The sequence below is a fragment of the Chrysochloris asiatica genome, unplaced genomic scaffold (genome assembly GCF_000296735.1).
Source record: "Chrysochloris asiatica unplaced genomic scaffold, ChrAsi1.0 scaffold00017, whole genome shotgun sequence".
Taxonomy (NCBI): Eukaryota; Metazoa; Chordata; class Mammalia; order Afrosoricida; family Chrysochloridae; genus Chrysochloris; species Chrysochloris asiatica.
This window is the reverse complement of record NW_006408535.1, coordinates 3,205,323-3,212,386: the sequence shown is the minus strand read 5'-3', so window position 1 is coordinate 3,212,386 and position 7,064 is coordinate 3,205,323.

Below are 7,064 nucleotides of genomic sequence, written 5' to 3'. Positions count from 1 at the left end.
TTGTTGTTAAGTTCTGTTGAGTTGATTCTGGCTCACAGCGACCCTGTGTAGGGTTTCTGAGGAACAGCTCGTGGGTTTGAGCTGCTGACCTTGTGGTTCACAGTGCAGTAAGGATCCTACAGCATCACACTAGGATAAAACGTAGACAAGTTGTATTGCATAGAGTGGTGCAAAAGTAATCAGACTCATATTAATGCAATTAGTTTATGGTTTTGCATGTGATTTTTATTAACTCAGTGACCTTAAAGAAGTTACTTAACTTTTTAAGCCTCATTTTCCTTTTCTGTAAAAGTAAATACTGTATCTATTTTTTATTAAGCATAAATATCTGACATATATAAGGCTCACAGCGCAGTGGTTGTGGAATGCAATTTTAAAATATGCAGTGCTCTGCCTTACAATTTGAGGTATCACTAGCATAAGTGACCATTTCAGTTTATTGAAATTAGCCAACCATGTCATTAAATGTCAAATTAAATACCATCCTTTGATTTGTTTGAAAAGGGCTAGGAAGGACAGAAAAATGTATCTTTAGTTAGTTACAGACAGAAAGCCTAATTATTGCATCCTTTTAAAGCCTATATTGTACTTGTACTTGCATTTAGCTTTTTTTTTTTTCCAGCATATAATGATTAATTTCTGGATTTTACATCTTTTGTACTAGTTGTTTCTCAAACCATGGCCGTATGGTAACTATGCCCTTATCAGGTAAAGAAGACATTGTAGGTGATTTCTGGAAATTCCTCTTACCTTTTCCATATTTCATAGCCAATTAGTTGGCAACTAGCCCTGATCAATCTAAGCCAGTCATAGTTAACCTGCCTCTTTTGTTAGCCATTGGTTCAGAAACCCATCAGTGATTGGCGTTCCACTTGTGATAGTTACTACTTTATGGGTCAACATGTGACCTCTGTAGGGTTTTTGAAACTGGTGAGTGACTAATTTTCATGGTTAGAGGGAAACCCTTTAAGATGGAAATAAGGAAGTAAATGCTACTAGGAGGCATTCTACAATAACTAAAGGAAGCATCATAGCATGAAGCTGAGTGGTGTGGAATACAAACCTTAGAGACAGGAAGACTGAGGGCTTTTGTTGACTTTTCTGAATTGTCTTTCTTCTGGATTCCAGGATTGTAACCAGTAGAATTCTTTATCTTTCATTATCATGGGCACCATTAAGAAAGCATTATTTTCATTAATTTAATCCCATTGTGGACCCTGAAGTCATTTAAATTGGGTTTATTTGTTTGTTTACTAATTTTTAAAATACGACATCCTATTGTTCCATTTGTTATTGTTGTTGTTAAGTGCTGTTGAGTCAGTTCTGACTCATAGCAACTAGGGATGGAGTTTTCAAGGAGTGGGTGGTGAATCTGAACTGCTGACCTTGCGGTCCATTGTATTATCCTGCAATGCCATTAGTCTTTTACATTTTAGCAAAAGTAGTGGATTGATTTTGAGTGAGTTCTTTATTATTTTTAAGATGTTAATTTTTTAAAAATGTATGACTTCAAAAATATTAAAATTTCCCAGGAGTAGAGCATCATTTTATAGTCATATTGTATGGTATTTTTATATCCATTATACTTATGTATATTTGAAGAAATTACTGCTGAACTTATCCTATTATTATAAGAACTGTTATTTCAAGCAACCCACATACAACCTTTGTTCCTTACTACTGTTTTTATCATGACAGCACTTAACTCACTTAGTAATCTTTTATAACCTTAAGTGTAGTTCTAATGTACCTTCACTGTATTATCTCTAATCATGCCTTTTCACTCTTCACCTAGCTAAATATTGTTCAAATCATTTTACCCTTTTCTTTTGTTAACTATCCATAATGATTTTTATTATTTCTTGAAAATGCATGTCTAAGATTTTGTTTAAATATATATAATATTGGAGGAGAAGATAAAAGACAAGTAAACTAAGCAGACCCCCACCCCCAAAATTGCTGGACATATTCAGCAAAATTCAACATACAAAATGCCAAATTCAGCATTTTAAAGAACTAAGGTCACCTTCTATTTAAAACATAAAACAATCTTCTAATTGTCATTCGAATGATGTCCAAACATTGAATGACTTCCCTATTTGTCACATTTAGCATGATTAAAATAACCTTTTAAGTTAGGAACATATGTCATTTGAGGCCACCAAATTTACAAATTAAAAACTTTTAAAAACACATTGAGACATTTATATAGTGTATCAATCAATGATCTAGCACTTTAGTTGATATATCCTACATTGAAGGTTGAAATGATTTGTATTTAGGCTTTAAAAATAATGTTTACAGCTCATATATAAACACCTACATTAATTAATAGTTGTTGTTAAGTGTCATCGAGTTGGTTCCGACTCTAGTGACCCTGTATAGGATTTCTAAGACTTTTGATCTTCTCAGGAGCAGCAAGCCTCATCTTTCTCCCACAGAGTGGCTGGAGGACTCAAACCTCAGACCTTGTGGTTTGCAGCCCCATGCTTATTGCATGGAACCACCGTGCTCCCTAATTAATAATAAAAGGTCATATTTAATGACAGTGATTTCTAATAACAAAATGCCAAGTATAATCAGCTTATTCTTTTAACTTCATGTAATACAACAACAAATATAATTACTATGTATATGCACTTATCACAGAATATTATAAAGTTCTTTCTGTTGTTGAGAATAGATCTAATTTAAATGAATATGGTTAAGAAATTTTAAATTATAAGCGTAGTTTCAAGAACGTCACTGTTAGCATACAACATAATGTAGTAAACTGAACCTAGGATTGTGTTTGTTAACTATTAATTTGATTTTGTTCACCTACCACGATAGCTCTGGTAGCGTAGTGGTTACGAATCGGACTGCGAACCGTAAGGTCAGCAGTTCGAAACTACCAGCGGTTCCGTGGGAGAAAGATGAGGCGTTCTGCTCCCGTACAGATTAACAGCCTCGGAAACCCTGTGCAGAGGCGCTGTTAGTCGGAACCGACTCCACAGCACATAACAACAACAACAAACCACGATTGTCATGCCGTTGTTAAGTGCCATCTTGTCAGTTCCAACTCATGGTAATAAATAGTGTATCAGGTGCCCAAAGAGCAGCTGTTGGGTCCAGTGCTTATCATAGATAGCCATACCATGATTGACATTATATTGTTGTTGTTGTTAAGTGTAGTGAAGTCGATTCCAACTCATAGCAAACCTGTATAGATAGTGTTTCCAGGAGGGGCTGCTGAGTTTGAACCACTATAGCCAAAACAAAGCCCTAATTCATTTTTCCTATTATTTTAGTATTCTGTGGTGGTCGTGGTGGTGCGCCATGAAGTCGGTTCCAACTCATAGCGACCCTGTACAGGGTTTATGAGGCTGTAAATCTTTCCGGAGCAGAAAGACTCGTCTTTCTCCTGCAGAACAGCTGGTAGTATTGAATTGCTGACCTTGAGGTTCACAGCCCGATTCGCAATCACTACACTACCAGAGCTCCTTTAATATTCTATAGAGAAAGATGAGGCTTTCTGCTCCCATAAAGATTTACAGCCTCGGAAACGCTACAGGGTCACTATGAGTCGAAACCGTCTCCATGGCACATCACCACCACCACCACCACAATACAATAATCAGTTACTATCTTTCAAAGGCTTTTAGATTTTGGAACTCCATATTCTCCCATTTCTGCTTCATTTTGTCAATCTATTCTATTTTTAGCAGTGCTTTGTTATTTCTAGTGAGTCTGTGTTGTTAAATGCTGCCAAGTTAGTTCTGATTCACAGCAACCCTGTGTAGGGGTTCAGAGGTTGTATATCTTTGCAGGAGCTGAAAGCCTCATCTTTCTCATGCAAAGGGGTGGTGGGATCAAACCTCTGACATTGTGGTTCTAAGTCCAGGGCTTATCCACTAGAAATCCTCTCAGAGTAATCCTATAGATGCTGAAAAGCACTAGGACATTTTGCATTGGGACTACGTCCTTTTCTTTTTTTATATCTTAGTAAATAGTAGCCTAGTGCTAGTAATGAAGTAGTTCATAGTAGTTACAATATTTTAATAATATGTCAGCTATGGTACTTAACATTCATTTCTATAATTTAATTTTTATGACCCCTCTAACAAAGTATAGAGAATTCAAGTTCACACAAATGTGTGCTATTGCTAGTATATTATAATGCTAGTATGAGATATTATTGTTGTTAAATGCTGCCAAGTCATCTCCAACTCATAGCAACCCTGCAAAATTTTCTAAGGAGTGGCTGGTGGATTTCAGATAACAGTCTAGTTAGCCTACCTACAGTGCCACACCAGGACGCCAAGACTGGAGATTAAAATCCATCAGCCACTCCTTGGAGACTCTACATAGGATTGTTATGAGTTGGAACTGACTCAGTGGCACTTAACAACATCAACAGCAATCTGACCTTGAAATCCAATGTTTTACCTTTTATGTTTTCTACTTCTCAGTTGCTTGCATGACTTCATTTGTAGTTTGGAGATCACTGATATTTTGCTGTGTTGATTCCCAGGTTTCTTTTCCACATACCATGTGGCAGTTAGGTCAGGTCTAGTGAGATAAGTTTTCCTTTCTCTTTTAACCCTTAGTAGATCTTTTTTACTGTCCAATATACAGAAACTAGACACTTATGTCAAAAATAAAATCCAGTCATCATCTTTAACTCTACGGTTGCCATTTCATGTATTAAGTTGCAGTCGACTCCATGATTGTGAGTTTCATTTTTGGTTTTATATAGTAATATAAAAAACAAAAGCAAAACAAAAAAATTAAACTGCTCTGAACTTAGAAACCCAGACATTTATTATCAGTGAGATGACTGATGACTAAAACACACTTATTAGCTATTGTTGTTGTTAAGTGCTGTCCAGTCAGTTCTGACTCATAGCTGTTAAGTGCTGTCAAGTTGCTTCCAACTCGTAGTGACCCTATATAGTGTTTCTGAGACTAGTACATTTGAATCTCTGACCTTACTGTTCAAACTGACCTTGTGGTTGAGTGCTTATCCTACAGTGACATGCCAGGACTCCTTATTAGCTATAAAGGGAGCATATTATATAATTTAGCTTGTTACTGACTAGAGGACCTCTGGCTATGGAGCTCAAACTTTGTTTCTCTCAGTGATATTTTCTGTGTTGGTAATGGCCCAAATTGTATCACTTTGTAAACCTGGTTGTTTAAAGGGAACCACAGATCTCTCACCCTTGCTTGTCATCACTGTACAGTACCTTCATTGTTTTCTTCTTCTTTCTTGTTAATCATATCTCCCCTTTGCTATTATTATAGTTTGGTGGAACTCAATCCTGGTTAAATAACAAATATACTACATCACTTATACTCATTTATATTAAAAAATAGCTTTTACTTAGCGTAGTGGATACTAATCGGGTTGCTAACCTCAGGGTCAGCAGTTTGAAACTACCAGCTGTTCCTAGGGAGAAAGATTAGGCTTTCTGCTCCGGTACAGATTTGTAGCCTCAGAAACCCTGTGTAGGGTCACTGAGTCGGAAGTGACTCCACTGCACATAACAACAACAACAACAATTTTTACTGATGTACATTAGAGCAGGAAACACATTCATCTTTTTTTGGAGTATTTTAGAAATAATAAAAGAATAACTATGATTGGTGAATTTCCATAGGGAGATTAACATATTGAAATGGATGCCTAATTTTCTTCTGAAATTGAACTTGGACATTTGTCTTTCTTATTTAGTCATACTTTCTCCATAGCCAAAATAAAAATCTCATCCATTTTCCTTCTCCTTTAACTTTGTAATGGTCATCACAGGACTCATTTGCCTTTCAAAGACTCTTTAGGATTTGAGGCGTTATTTTCTTACAATCATTCTGTTATTTACCTTCTCTGTGCTTATGAGTTTCAAAAGGATAAGAGATAAAGGGAAAAGCAGATTATACATTACAGCTAAACTGTTTAACTCTTTATATGCATATATAGGTAATTTTTTTTAAAGGCTTTTTACTGTGGATTGAGTAAAAATTTACAGGGCAGATCATCAGTTTTACATTCAATAAGTCATACACCTTGTTTCATTACAATCCCCTCCATGTACCATCAGTTAATATTTCTCTCTATTTACTTTAGCTCTCTCTCTCTCTCTCTTTTTTAAACACTCAGGCATATATAATAATTTATACCACCAAGGGGCCCATCCTCCAAGTTTGCCTCCTGACCACCAACCAGCACCCAGTCCCTCCCTTTCCATGAATCTAGAGTCCTCAGCTGCAACCTCTACATGTCTCCTTCTCTGCCTCCATCTCTGGTGTCCCTGATTCTTTGTATAGGGTCCTGCATTTCACTTGTGCTCTTCTCCCTTGATGGTCCTAGGGTTCTTTGTTTCTTTTCTGTTTTTAAAAATATTTTATTGTGAATTATGTGATCGTTTACATGGGAGAACACTAGTTTTACATTCATCCTATTGTATATCATTTCATTGCCATGGTTACAATCTTATAATCCCCTCCATGCATCATCAACCAACCAAAGGATATACCCTAGAAGCCTGCCCCCCCACCCCCCAGTCAACAAACAGCACACAGCCCTCTCCCTTTCTGGGTCTAAAGTCCCCAGCTGCTCCATCTCTCCATATCATAGTCTCTGCTTCCATCTCAGGCATCACTGCTTCTCTGGGTAGGGTCCTGCTCTCTGCTCTTCTTCCTTCATGGTCCTAGGGACCTCTGCTCCTAGACTGCAAAGTTAATCACTTCCCTCCTTGCTGCAAAAGGTCTACCTTTACATTTCCAACCCTCACAATCAGTCCTGATAACAATTATTCACTATTGTATCACAAGAGACCTATTCGTATTTCCTTTCATCAGCCCTGCCTAGACAGATTGGATACTACTCAGTGGAGAGTCTACCTTCCTCCATGCCCTTTGGGTCTAGGTTCCCTCTTGAAAGCTTATAAGCCAGTCATTTCTTGCCTTTGTAATTCCCCCCCCCCATTTTGGGTAACCAATGTCCAAGTTGCCCATCCCTGTCCTCTCCATGTGTGGAGGGGGTGGGGATGATCCTTGCTGTAAAGATTTGTTCCCTCTTTTGA